This window comes from Chelonoidis abingdonii, chromosome 4 (assembly GCF_003597395.2).
Source record: "Chelonoidis abingdonii isolate Lonesome George chromosome 4, CheloAbing_2.0, whole genome shotgun sequence".
Classification (NCBI taxonomy): Eukaryota; Metazoa; Chordata; order Testudines; family Testudinidae; genus Chelonoidis; species Chelonoidis abingdonii.
In genome coordinates, this window is record NC_133772.1 from 35,880,859 (window position 1) to 35,894,037 (window position 13,179).

The 13,179-nt window shown below is 42.5% G+C and overlaps 1 long non-coding RNA gene across 1 annotated transcript; it reads left to right on the forward strand.

Moving 5' to 3' along the window:
• Positions 1–4,494: 4,494 nt before the first annotated feature.
• On the forward strand, positions 4,495–6,223 carry LOC142046838 (uncharacterized). Its single transcript, XR_012655879.1, has 2 exons — positions 4,495–4,543; positions 5,585–6,223. It is a non-coding gene; the product is annotated as an uncharacterized LOC142046838 (long non-coding RNA).
• Positions 6,224–13,179: the final 6,956 nt, after the last annotated feature.

Here is a 13,179-nt window from a genome sequence, read left to right on the forward strand (position 1 = left end):
ATTTCAGAAACTAATTGACATGATAAAATCTGGCTTCTGACAAGTCTCCTACACTACAGATCATAAAAGAAAGATTTACAGATGGCTTTTCAGGCATTCAGCTGTTTCTTAAAGAGAAAAATAATAGAGGCAGTCTTGGAAGCAGCTGTTACATGTCTTGTAAAGTGATACATCACTCAGGCTAGAGCCAGAAACACTGGAAAATCTCTTGCATAAATTTACTATGAATTAGGTGATTAAAAGCTAGGGTTAGAGCTGTGAAGCTGCTTAACTCTTTGTTAGCTCAAAGTGTTCTTTGAAACCAGTGAGTTTGTTTCATACTAGTCATACTTGCGGCCCAAACAGTTACCCAAAATAGATTGTATAGGTCAGATATGTTCTTGGTGTAATCTTGTTTATTGATAAGTAGTTTACATTTAATGCCAGCAGACCCCAGTCTTCATCTAACCTGGGACGTCTGGAGCTAAATGCATGAGCCTCTATTGCATGAGCTAAAAGCTACCTGGCCCTTAGCTAAGGCTGTAGAGCAGACTCATTAATCTCTAAGTGGTCTCGGTGCCACTAGAGGGGACAGAACACCACACTCAGGAAGTATGTGGGTTACATACACAAAGGCCTGGTTCCTGAATATAATAGAACAAACAACAAAAGGCAGTTTCCTTGTTCAAAAATCCCCAAATGTGCCCATCCAGCAGCTAGTTTGGTGCTGAAGAAGCTCTGGCCGTCTGCTTCCTCTCAGAGTCACACATGCTCACAGCTCCCTCTCACATCTGACTGCAACTCAACTTATCACTAATATCCTAGCCCAAGGGTAGGCAACCTATGGCACGCGTGCCAAAGGTGGCACACAAGCTGATTTTCAGTGGCACTCACAGTGCTTGGGTCCTGGCCACCAGTTCAGAAGGCTCTGCATTTTAATTTAATTTTAAATGAAGTTTCTTAAACATTTTAAAAACCTTATTTACTTTACATACAACAATAGTTTAGTTATATATTATAGATTTATAGAAAGAGATCTTCTAAAAACGTTAAAATGTATTACTAGCATCCGAAACCTTAAATTAGAGTGAATAAATGAAGCTTCGGCACACAACTTCTGAAAGGTTGCCAATCCCTGTCCTAGCCTAACTCATGTGTTTGCAACCAGAGAAATACCTGTTAATCTTCCTGGCTTATCATTTGCCCTCTAATACATTTGTAAGTATTTAACAACCCACTACCACCTCTAATACTAATCTAATTAAAGGAAAATAAAGGCCTTCCCCATCCCCACATCTAGGGTGACCAGACAGCAAAAGTGAAAAATTGGGACAGGCGGTGGGGAGTAATAGGAACCTATATAAGCAAAAGACCCCAAAATTGGGACAGTCCCTATAAAATTGGGACATCTGGTCACCCTACCCACATCCTACAATGCCACCCACTCACAAACCACTTTCCACTTGACTCATTTAAATTCTCCTCTTTTGATGCTATTGAAGCTGAATTGGAGGGACTTTGATTATGTTTGTTATGAAAACAGAAGGAACAGCAGATGAATTGTGTTAAAGAAAGGTGTAACTCTCTCCCGTGGTTTCCTGTGAACTAGCTGTCTAGAGTATCTGTACCATGACTACCTTGTGGGACAATAACCAGAGTAACGGTGCTAATAATGTTGCATGTTATAAAGGTTGTTCACTGCATAAAAGAAACCAATGCATGGCACAAAAAAGTGTGGCAGCTAGTAGACGTGCAAAATGTGCAGTTACAACGGGAGTGGTAAAAACACTTGCATCCCCCTAATTTTTGTCAGAAATTGGTTATTGGCTGCTTGTCTAAGAATATGTCTTCACTATAATTAATATGAGTTACTCTTTTTAAGTTAGCATAGCTCAAGTGAGACTGGCTACACTGCAAAATAACATAAGCTGCTGTGTCCACACTCTCATTGCATTTATTCATGTGATGCACTAAGACCTGTGGAGGCTCAGCCCCTGGATCTCAGCACAACAGTAAGCTGAGCTGCTCTATGATTTTTTTTCCGAATGAATTGTGGGAGAGGTTATCTTTCCTTTCTAAACACACAGAGGGAAATATGAAAGGAACTGGAAGACTAATGATACTCAAGTGAACATAGGCTCATGTCAGCAGCTGACAAATTTTGCTAAGGCCTGGTCTATACTAAAAAGTTAGGTTAACCCAGCTATGTCACTCAGGACTGTGAAAAATCCACACCTCTGAGTGATGTAGTAAAACCAACTTAATCCCAGTGTAGACACTGCTAGGTCGACAGTTTTTTTCAATATTTTCATTAATGACTTGGATAATAGAGTGGAGAGTATGCTCATAAAATTTGCAGGTGACACCAAGCTGGGAGGTTTTGCAAGGACTTTGGAGGGCAGGATTAGAATTCAAAATGATATGCACAAATTGGAGAATTGGTCTGAAATTAACAAGATGAAATTCAATAAGGTCAAGTGGAAAGTACTACACTTACGAAGAAAAAATCAAATGCACAGCTACAAAATGGAGAGTGACAAGGGAGATGGTAGAACTGCTGAAAAGGGTCTGGAGGTTATACTGGTTCACAAGTTGAATATGTGTCAACAATGTGATGCAGTTGTAAGAAAAGGTTAATATCATTCTGAGATACATTAATAGAAGTGTCATATGAAAGACCTAGAAGGTAATTGCCCTGTTCTACTTGGCACTAGTGAGGCCTCAGCTGCAGTACTGTGTCCAATCTGGGTACCACACTTTAGGAAAGATGAGGACAATTTGGAGAGAGTCCAGAGGACAGCAACAAAAAATGATGAAAGATTTAGAAAACCTGACCTGTGAGGAAAGATTAAAATAACTGGGCATGTTTAGTCTTGAGAAAAGAAGACTGCAGGGGGACCTGATACAGTCTTCAAATATGGGAAGGGTTATTTATAAAGAGGACAGTGATTAATTGTTCTCAATATCCACTGAAGGTAGGACAAGAAGCAATGGGCTTATTCAGCAGCAAGGGAGATTTAGGTTATATATTAGGAAAAACTTCCTATCTAAAGAGTAGTTTGGCTCTGAAATAGGCTTCCAAGCATGATTGTGAAATCTCCATCACTGAAGATTTTTAAGAACAGGTAAAAGAAACACCAACCAAGGATGGTTTAGGAGGTTTACTTGGTCCAGCTCAGTATAGGGGCTGGACTAGGTGACCTCTAGAGGTCCCTTCTAGCCTTTATTTCTATTATTCCATTACTACAATTCTACCCTATCCCCTCTCTTTCATACTGGCAATTCTCAAGTGTCCTCGGAAAAGTTCTGACTGACTCTGCTCACAAGCATCCAGCCACCCCTGTTGTTGTCTAACTTACTCCATAAGTTCTGCCACCCCAAGTGTGAACGTTTATTCTTACAGACTTGTGACCTAATTACCCAATACTAATTCCTGACTAAAGACATCAGGCCCTGCTAAAAGATGCTTTTCAGGGGTGAGGAGCACACATAGCTCCCATTGGCTTCAATGAGAGCTGCAGGCACTTGGCCCTTCTGAAAATCAGCCACAGAGTTAGAGTTCCTCCATATTTACTGCAGCATAACTGAGATTAGAATCTGATGTCTGAGATATCCCACTTCATAGTCCCCTCCCTATCCCTCTGCCTGAGGCCTGGTCTACACTACGCGTTTATAGTAATTTTAGCAGCGTTATACCGATTTAAAGCTGCACACATCCACACAACGAGGCCCTTTATATCGATATAAAGGGCTCTTTAAACCGGTTGCTGTACTCCTCTTCGACGAGAGGAGTAGCGCTGAAATCGGTATTACCATATCAGATTAGGGTTAGTGTGGCCGCAAATTGACCATATTGGCCTCCGGGCAGTATCCACTGTGACCGTTCTGGACAGCAATCTGAACTCGGATGCACTGGCAAGGTAGACAGGAAAAGCCCCGTGAACTTTTGAATTTCGTTTCCTGTTTGCCCAGCGCAGAGGGCTCACCAGCCCAGGTGACCATGCAGAGCTCATCAGCACAGGTAACAATGCAGTCTCCTGAGAATCGAAAAAGAGCCCCAGCATGGAGGTACTGGATCTGATCGCTATATGGGGAGAGGATTCCGTGCTAACAGAACTCCGTTCCAAAAGACGAAATGAAAAAACATTTGAAAAAATTTCCAAGGCCATGATGCAGAGAGGCCACACCAGGGACGCAGTACAGTGCCGTGTGTGAAAGTTAAGGAGCTCAGACAAGCCTACCAGAAAAACCAAAGAAGCAAACAGAAGGTCCGGGGCAGGGCCAAAACATGCCTTTTCTATGCTGAGCTGCATGCAATTCTAGGGGGTGCCACACCACTACCCCACCCCTGTCCGTGGATTCTGAGGTGGGGGTGGTAATCTCAGCCATGGCTGAGGATTCTGTGGACGGGGAGATGAGAGAGAGGAGGACGAGCTTGCAGAGAGCACACAGCACTCCGTTCTCCCCAACAGCCAGGAGCTTTTTCTCACCCTGACGGAATTACCCCCTCTCAGCCCTCCCAAGCCAACTAGCCCAGACAATGAAGCCATGGAAGGGACCTCTGGTGAGTGTACCTTTGTAAATATAAAACATGGTTTAAAAGCAAGCGTTTTTTAATGATTAATTTGCCCTGAGGACTTTTGGGATGCATTCGCGGCCAGTACAGTTACTGGAAAAGTCTGTTAACATGTCTGGGGATGGAGCGGAAATCCTCCAGGGACATCTCCATGAAGCTCTCCTGGAGGTACTCCAAAAGCCTTTGCAGAAGGTTTCTGGGCAGGGCAGCTTTATTCCGTCCTCCATGGTAGGACACTTGACCACGCCATGCATGTAGCAAGTAATCTGGTATCATTGCATGACAAAGCCTAGCTGCATATGGTCCCGGTGATTGCTGGCATTCAAGCAACATCCTTTCTTTATTTCACTGTGTTATCCTCAGGAGAGTGATATCGTTCATGGTAACCTGGTTGCAATTCAGGAATTTAATTAAGGGGACAGAGATGGCCATTCCTACTGGGCTGTTTGCCTGTTGCTTAAAAGAAATCCTTCCTTGCAGGTAGCCAATCTGGGGGAGGGGAAGGGAGGGGAGGGGGGGAATGGCGCTGAGCTTTTTTGCTTTTGGCTAGCAGGGATCTTCCCTGCTATCAGCCACGCGGTCGGGGGGCGGAAAGGGGGATGACTAGCAGTGATCTTCCATGATACCAGCCACGCGGTAGGGGGAGGGGTAAAGCGATCATCCCAGAGAATTGGATGGGGGGGCGGTTTCTGCTGCTGCATGTTAACAGGAAAGAAGCAGCACTGAATGGGGTTTGCTTGGTATTTGGGAAAGGAGGGCACTGTGTATATGAAGGCTGCAGAAGCTGAAAGACAATGGCTTACCATGGCCGCATGCAAGCTGAATTCTGCTACCTGGACCTGTGTCTGTGAGATTTCTGACACCAGAACCGCAGGCACTCAATATTAAGACGCAAAATGCAACCTTGTAGTGAAATCACGTATGCTATGTAAGGTGAATAGTGTTGTTCACCATGAAAGAGTATAAGCATTGTCCTGTAAAATGTATCTTTTTAAATACTTCTCTCCCTTTTTTCCCTTCTTCATGCAGCTGCAAATTTTTCAAGCCTCCCTACTTCATCCCAAAAGCTATCTCAGCTAAGGCGGAGGAAAAAAAAGACGCGAGATGAAATGTTCTCGGAAATCATCGAAGTGATCCGCAATGAAAGAGCTCATCTGAACGAGTGGAAGGACGTGGTAGCAAATTATAGGAAAGATGCCAGTGAACGTGAGGACAGGAGGGACCGACATGAGGATAGGAGGGACGAACGTGAGGAGAGGAGGGTCGCTTGAGATGAGAGGTGGCAGCAGGAAGATCAGTGGTGGTGGGATGCAATGCTGGGACTGCTGTGTGATCAAATTGACATGCTCCAGCATCTGGTAGAGCTTCAGGAACAGCAGCAGGGTAACGGAGTGCCACTTCAGCCCCTGTGTAACCACCTTCACCCCTCACCATGTTCCATATCTTCCTCACCCAGACATGTGAGAGCGCATGGGGGAAGGCTTCATGCACCCGCCCGCTCCACCCCCGTGGACAGCCCAACCAAAAGGCTGTCATTACTTTGAAATTTTTTTAGTGGCCTTTTCCTTCCCTCCTATCCTCCTCCCAAACCACACCTGGGCTACCTTGTCAGTTCTCTCTCTCTTTTTATAATGACTTTTTAATAAAGAATACATGATTTTTAAACAATAGTGACTTTATTTCCTTAGGCAAGCTGTAATTGAAGGGGGAGGGTGGGTTGCTTACAGAGAATGAGTGAATCAAGGGGGGGGGTTCCTCAAGGGGACACAAACACAACAATCACACCATACCCTGGCACGTGATGAAACTTGTTTTCAAAGCTTCTCTGATGCGCACCGCTTCGTGGTGTGCTCTTCTAATCGCCCTGGTGTCTGGCTGCATGTAATCAGTGGCCAGCTGATTTGCCTCAGCCTCCCACCTTGCCGTAAAGGTCTCCCCCTTACTGTCACAGAGATTGTAGAGCACACAGCAAGCAGCAATAACAATGGGGACATTGGTTTGGCTGAGGTCTGAGCGAGTCAGTAATGTGCGCCAGCACACCTTTAAACGGCCAAATGCACATTCTACCACCATTTGCACTTGCTCAGCCTGTAGTTTGAACAGCTCCTGACTACTGTCCAGGGGGGGGCCCGGGGAGGCGGGATCTATTATATTATGCTGGTGTATAGACCTATCATGAGCATGGCGTCAAGGGTGAGGCTGGGTACCCAGGATAACATACAGGCATTTCAACATCCCCAACTGTTTTTTTATGTGTCTGGGGAAGTAATCCCTTGCTGCAGATTGTTTAAAACAGAGTTGTGTTCCTGAAAAGACCAGCATCATGAACCCTTTCTGGCCATCCTACTGTGGATGTTGCGTGGAAACATCCTTGTGATCCCCAGTGCTTACGCACACATGAGGAAAAGTCACCAACGCTTGCGATCGTACTAGGGCCCTGGTGCGTACCGGTTTCCAAGAATAGGGCATATGCAGTGTTCATCTATCGTGTGCGCCACATATAGGGAATCCATCTGCAGCAAAGCCACATACCGCACTATGTCCCAGTAGAAGTCCACAAACTTTCGGTAGCAGACAAGCTTAATGATTGCTTAGCATACTTGCATCAAGCAGCCCCCCACAGAGATTTCTCCATCCATTGATTCCGGACTGACCAGATAGCTTGTCAGGCTTTGCAAGCTTCCAAGGGCTATTGCCACTCGCTTCTCAACTGTGAGGGCTGCTCTCATCTTGGTATTCTAGTGTTTCAGGGCAGGGGAAAGCAAGTCACAAAGTTTCATGAAAGTGCCCTTACGCATGCAAAAGTTTCGCAGCCACTGCGAATCGTCCCAAACCTGGAAAACTATGCGGGCCCACCAGTCTGTGCTTGTTTCCTGGGCCCAAAATTGGCGTTCAATGGCTAGAACCTGCCTCATTACCAGCAGGCTCTCCAAAGCGCAGGGGCCCGCAGTTTGAGAGAATTCTATGTCCATGTCCTTATCACTCTCGTTGCCGCTCTGCCGTAGCCACCTCCTCCTCACCTGGCTTTGCAGGTCCTGGTTCAGCACAGACTGCGCGAGAATGCGCAAGGTGTTTACAACGTCCAAGATTGCGGTCCTGATCTGAGCAGGGTCCATGCTTGCTGTGCTACGGCTTTTGCACAGTTCACCCAGGAAAAAAGGCGCAAAACAGTTGTCTGCTGCTTTCACAGAGGGAGGGGTGAGGCTGTACCCAGAACCATCCGCGACAATGTTTTTTGCCCCATCAGGCACTGGGATCTCAACCCAGAATTCCAAGGGGCGGGGGGAGACTGCAGGAACTATGGGATAGCTATGGGATAGCTACCCACAGTGCAACGCTCCAGAAATCGACGCTAGCCTCGATACATGGACGCACACCGCCGAATTAATGTGCTTAGTGTGGCCACATGCACTCAACTTTATACAATCTGTTTTACAAAACCAGTTTATGTAAAATCGGAATAATCCTGTTGTGTAGACATACCCTGAGAGTAGGCCACTTACCCCTTTTTGGCAATAGGTGACAATCCATTTTAAACCATAGGGAAATTAAATTCTTATAGAACTGACTGGGGAAAAAGCAGTAAAGGTTATAGAATGGTCACTATAGTACAAGAAAAATAAGTAATTTTGGAGGGGTAGGATAGAGGCAATATTTTGTTTTGGGGGGGGTGTTTGTTTTCTGTTTTGTTTTTTTTAAAGTCTTGTAGGAAAGGATAATAGATGTTCTTCTGCCATCCGCTTAAATAAAAAGCTCCTTGTACCACTACAAAAGCGATGTGCCATGGGACAGATGTTGTGATAACCACTCTCTGCTTTTCACAGACTTGCCACCTTGTTGAGAGGTGAATTTCAAAGGGATCATCACATTATTTGTTCTGCTTAAAGTGAAGTGAACTCCTCATGAATAGTGAGTGATTTATGACGAGGATCCTTATGATTAAGAGAACATGAAATGCACTCATTAGCCTCAAGAAAGATAACTGAAAAATGACTGAACTATTACTGTTATTATAATTCAATGACATAATTACCATAGATAATTGATGCAATCATTCTGCGTCCTTTGGTCAAGAATAAAAGGCCTGATCCTGAAAAACCTTTCTCACTTGAATCCTCTCTGCTCATGCAAATAGTCCCACTGACTTCAACGAGACTACTCACACAGGATTAGTCTTGTATATAAGGGTTTACAAGACTGGGCCCAGAGGGTGCATTAACACTGGGAAAATTCAGACCTGTAATTCTCAGTACTCTTTCAGTAATACTAGCTCCAAGCTTTCAAAAATCATCAGCCAAGCTCTCCAAAATACTGAGATTTTCTTAAAAATAATGGGATTTAAACAAAACACAGTGGGTTTTAAATTTACGTTCTGGGCTTTGAGCTCTTAGGGTACACTCAAGCCTTTCTCTGCAACCATGAGGGCTGGCAACATGCTTTAAATTAAGAAAATGCTGAGTGTCTCACATATTCACATGACAGAAAACCTGGAGCTTCAAGAAAAACACGTTATCACAAGACTCACAATAAAATCACGTTATCACAAGACTCATAATAAAATCAAAAGCATTGGCAACACCGATGTTTCCTGAAGGCGTTGGAGGTTTCATAAACTACAATGTCATTGCATTTAAAGCCAAGCAGTGACTAATCTTACATCTGAAATGGCTGATGTGACTTTATGATGGAATTACTTGACCATAATTTACAGTTTTGCTCCTGAATCCAGGACCTGGCATCTGATATCACTAACAACCTTAAACCAAATTATTAGGTTACTTCTGGAGCTACCACCCAGCCTTGACAGCAGCTGAGCACAGCAAAACTTTAAAACTGAATAGTGGGCATTCCTGTGGATGACAAGGCCTTGGCTCTCCTTAGGCTTCAACATATAAAACTAAGGATTTCACTTTATGGTATTAGCTTTCAATACTTTTCATTCCCTCTATTTCTCTGTTAGGTGAGCTGCATGGGGAACTAAATTGAGATCTCCCTGTCAAGAAGAGGTTTGAGTTCTGTTTCTTTGTGCAGATTGTGTTACTAATTGAGGAAGATTTGGAGACCAGATTGAGTTTTCAAAAGTCTCTCCTTATTTTAAGTGCTTCAGTTTTTGGGTGCCCAACTTGAGATACTTCAGGCCTAATTTTCAGAGTGCAGAATATCTAAAAACTAGAGTCTAATTGTCTTAAATTGGGCACACAAATGATGGAGCACCCAAAACTAAAGGATGCTGTTATAAAATTAGGCTTTAATAAATAAACATACATGACTCAGAATCAACACATTTTGGCAAATTCTTTGTTACCTTATATAATGTATTGTCGTGACTTCTGACCAAAGAATATAATTTATTGTGATAGTGCTTGCTACTATTCATGTGCATAATATGTTGTATAAGGCTGCATGGAGAGATGAATCCCAGCAATGTAAAATAATTACATATTGTTACCCCTTTCTTGCTTGTCTCTGGGGCTGCAGCTGTACCAGGAAAATGGAGACCTGTAATTCTCAGTTTGTGCAGATCTATGCTATATGACAGTGTATAATTTCTGGCTTTTGCCCATGTCATTTGATGGACCGGGAAATACAGATTAGTCACTTATGTGCATTCCCAAAGGGGCCTTAATTTAAATGAGGCTCAGTCAGACTGATGGACTGTAGAAGAGACACTGACAGACAGCACAATATGAACATGAAGAGCTTGCCACCATACCCTTTGCTCCTGTTTTAGGGTTTCTGTCTCAATCATTTCAAATTCCATTGGATGGCTTCAAATTGTAAAAGGGTTGTGTTTCTTTTTAGCTGTATCTTGTCAACTTCCATGAGAGATGCAGGGCAAAAAGTCCCCATCTGAACACTCCAAATTCAGCTATATGTTAGCAGTGAGATGATGTTACTCAGCCCATCAGAATTTGTTTGCTTAGCTGTATTCCAGAATAATTTGAACCTCACAACAGTGGTTCACCATGAAGTAAGTGAGGAAGGTTCACCACCCCAAACCTCCTTCAAGACTCTAGAGAGTAGTAAGTCACAGAATTCTAGAGAACCATCCGTCAGTGGTATGGAAAGTATAAAGATATTTTTCTCCTTAGATACAGGGTTTTCGACCTTTTTCTTACTGTCAGCTCAGCTACTCCACAGACTGGACACTCAGTGCTTTAAGGAAGTAATGGGTCTTGCAATGATTCCAAGGAATTTTTTAGGAACTGGCACATTATTTTACTGGAAGCTAGTGGTTTCTGAGTAGGACTTGGCTGAATGCAGCTGAGCAATTCTGTTTATGGGAAGACCAGAGGTAAGGAGTGACTGCAGGCTCACAACTTCTGTTCCCTCTAAAACAATGCTTGGTCACCTCATTTTGGGGTCATGAGCCACACACTGATATACACTAATCTTTTATGAATGAAATAAGAGTCATATTTTCAGTGTTGCGATTTGTTGACTAGCTTCTTGTGCACGCTACTGGGAGTCATGCAGCCAAAGGCATTGAAAACTCTCCCCTTGCACTATAAGTACAATGAAACCACCAAAAGTATAACCTCTCAAAGTTCCTACATCTTATATTATTAATAAACCTATTAGAGATGCCCATCTCTAAGCAGGCAAGTGCCTCTAATGAGATTTTAGCATGTGTATATCTACACTGCATTTAGACATCTGCCAGTGGCCAATGCCAACTGACTCAGGTAAGGGGCTACATAACTGCTGTGTAGACTTCTGGGCTGAAGCTGGAACTTGGACTCTAGGACCCTGTGATGCAGGAGGTCCCAGAGCTCAGGCTGCAGCCTGAGCATGGAAGTCTACACTGCAATGAAACAGCCCCGCAGCCTAAGCCCCACAAGTCTGAGTCTGCAGGCAGGGGGCAGCCGCAGATTTTTATTTGCAGTGTAGACATAGGACCGGGATCTTGGGGCAAGCTTAGTTATAATATTATTTTATTCTTGTTAACCAAATACTTTTTAATGGAAGAATATGGACTATCTGTCCACCTCCTTTTTCTTTATTTAAACTGGAGGTTTTGCTAGGATGTTGGAAAGCTCATTCCAGTGCAGCTCACTTTCAAATGCAAATCTGCATTCAGTCTGGCCAAATAATTGGGAGGCAAATATTCATGTGTAATTACTGATGAAAAATGCCCAAATTAATAGTGATTTTTATTTGCAGTGCATTATTCTATTCATCTGCTCTAAACAGCATAAAGAGATTTCCATTCAGAGAATTGTATATTAGAGTTGGGAAAAAAAATTCAGTAAATAGTAAATTTGCAAAATATATTTTTTTGAGCACTGAAATAAGCCATTAATTTTGGTCAAATTTGGCAAGTAGCTTTGGCCAAAAACCCCATGAAAACAAACATTTAAAAAAAATCTAAATGAATCATTTAGAGATGTTTCAAAATAAAAAGTTGAATTGAAACAACATTTTCTAAACATTTTTTTTTGAGCTAAAAACATTTTTTTTGTGTTTTTTGTTTTTGTTTTTTGTTTTAGTAACAAAAATGAAAATAATCAGTTTTGGTTCTAAGTTAACCAATTTTTTTTATTTTCCAGTTTAGTCACTCAACTGAAAAATCAATAATTAACTCAGCTCTGCTGTGTACTTAAAAGTTGTAAACAGTGGATTATTCTTGTTCTCACAATGTGGATATACAAATGCTGTATGAGAATCTTAAGTTTTTTATTTCCTAACTGTTCAGCAATTAAATTTTTAACTTTAATGTTGCATTAATATTTTGTATTTTAATAACATAGTTTACATTAGACATACATTTCTTTGCAGGTTATCCAACACACAATACTTTATTCTTTGCTTTCAATTGCTAGTTGGTAAATACATGCTACTGGCCTTCATAATTACACATTTTTGGAAATTAAGAGGTTTTTTGTGTGGATTTAAATTGATATTGTCTTTGCTAAAGGTGCTTTTAACTTTTTAGTTTAGAGTAACATTGCCACCTGGTGGTCAGTTGCACTGCTCATTATTAGATTCTTCCAGAAGAACAGGTTTCAGAGTGGTAGCCATTTAAGTCGGTATCAGCAAAAAGAATGAGGCATACTTGTGGCACCTTAGAGACTAAAAAATTTATTTGAGCATAAGCTTTCATGGGCTAAAACCCACTTCATCAGATGCATGTGTTGGAAAATGCAGTAGGAAGATATATATACACAGAAAACATGAAAAAATGGGTGTTGCCATACCAGCAGTAACAAGAGTAATTAATTAAGGTGAGCTCTTAGGTGAGCTATTTTCAGTAGGAGAAAAAATTACATGCCACAAAGGGCCACAGCAGTGGTTCTCTTACCCCACCCAATAATATTGTTAATCTATCCAGTTATACTCCTAGCCCAGCAGAAGAATCTTTCCTATCTCGGGGCTTGTCCTTCTGCCACTCCATCCCCACGAACATGGTACAGTTCGATGGTGACCTAGAATCCTACTTTTGACATCTCTGACTCAAGGAATATTTCCAACACACTTCTGAACAGCATACCAACTCACAGAAACTTTCCTACCAACACTACAAAAAGAAGGATTCTGCATGGACTCCTCCTGGTGGTCGAAACAACAGACTGGACTTCTATATAGAGTGCTTCCACCGATGTGCACGGGCTGAAATTGTAGAA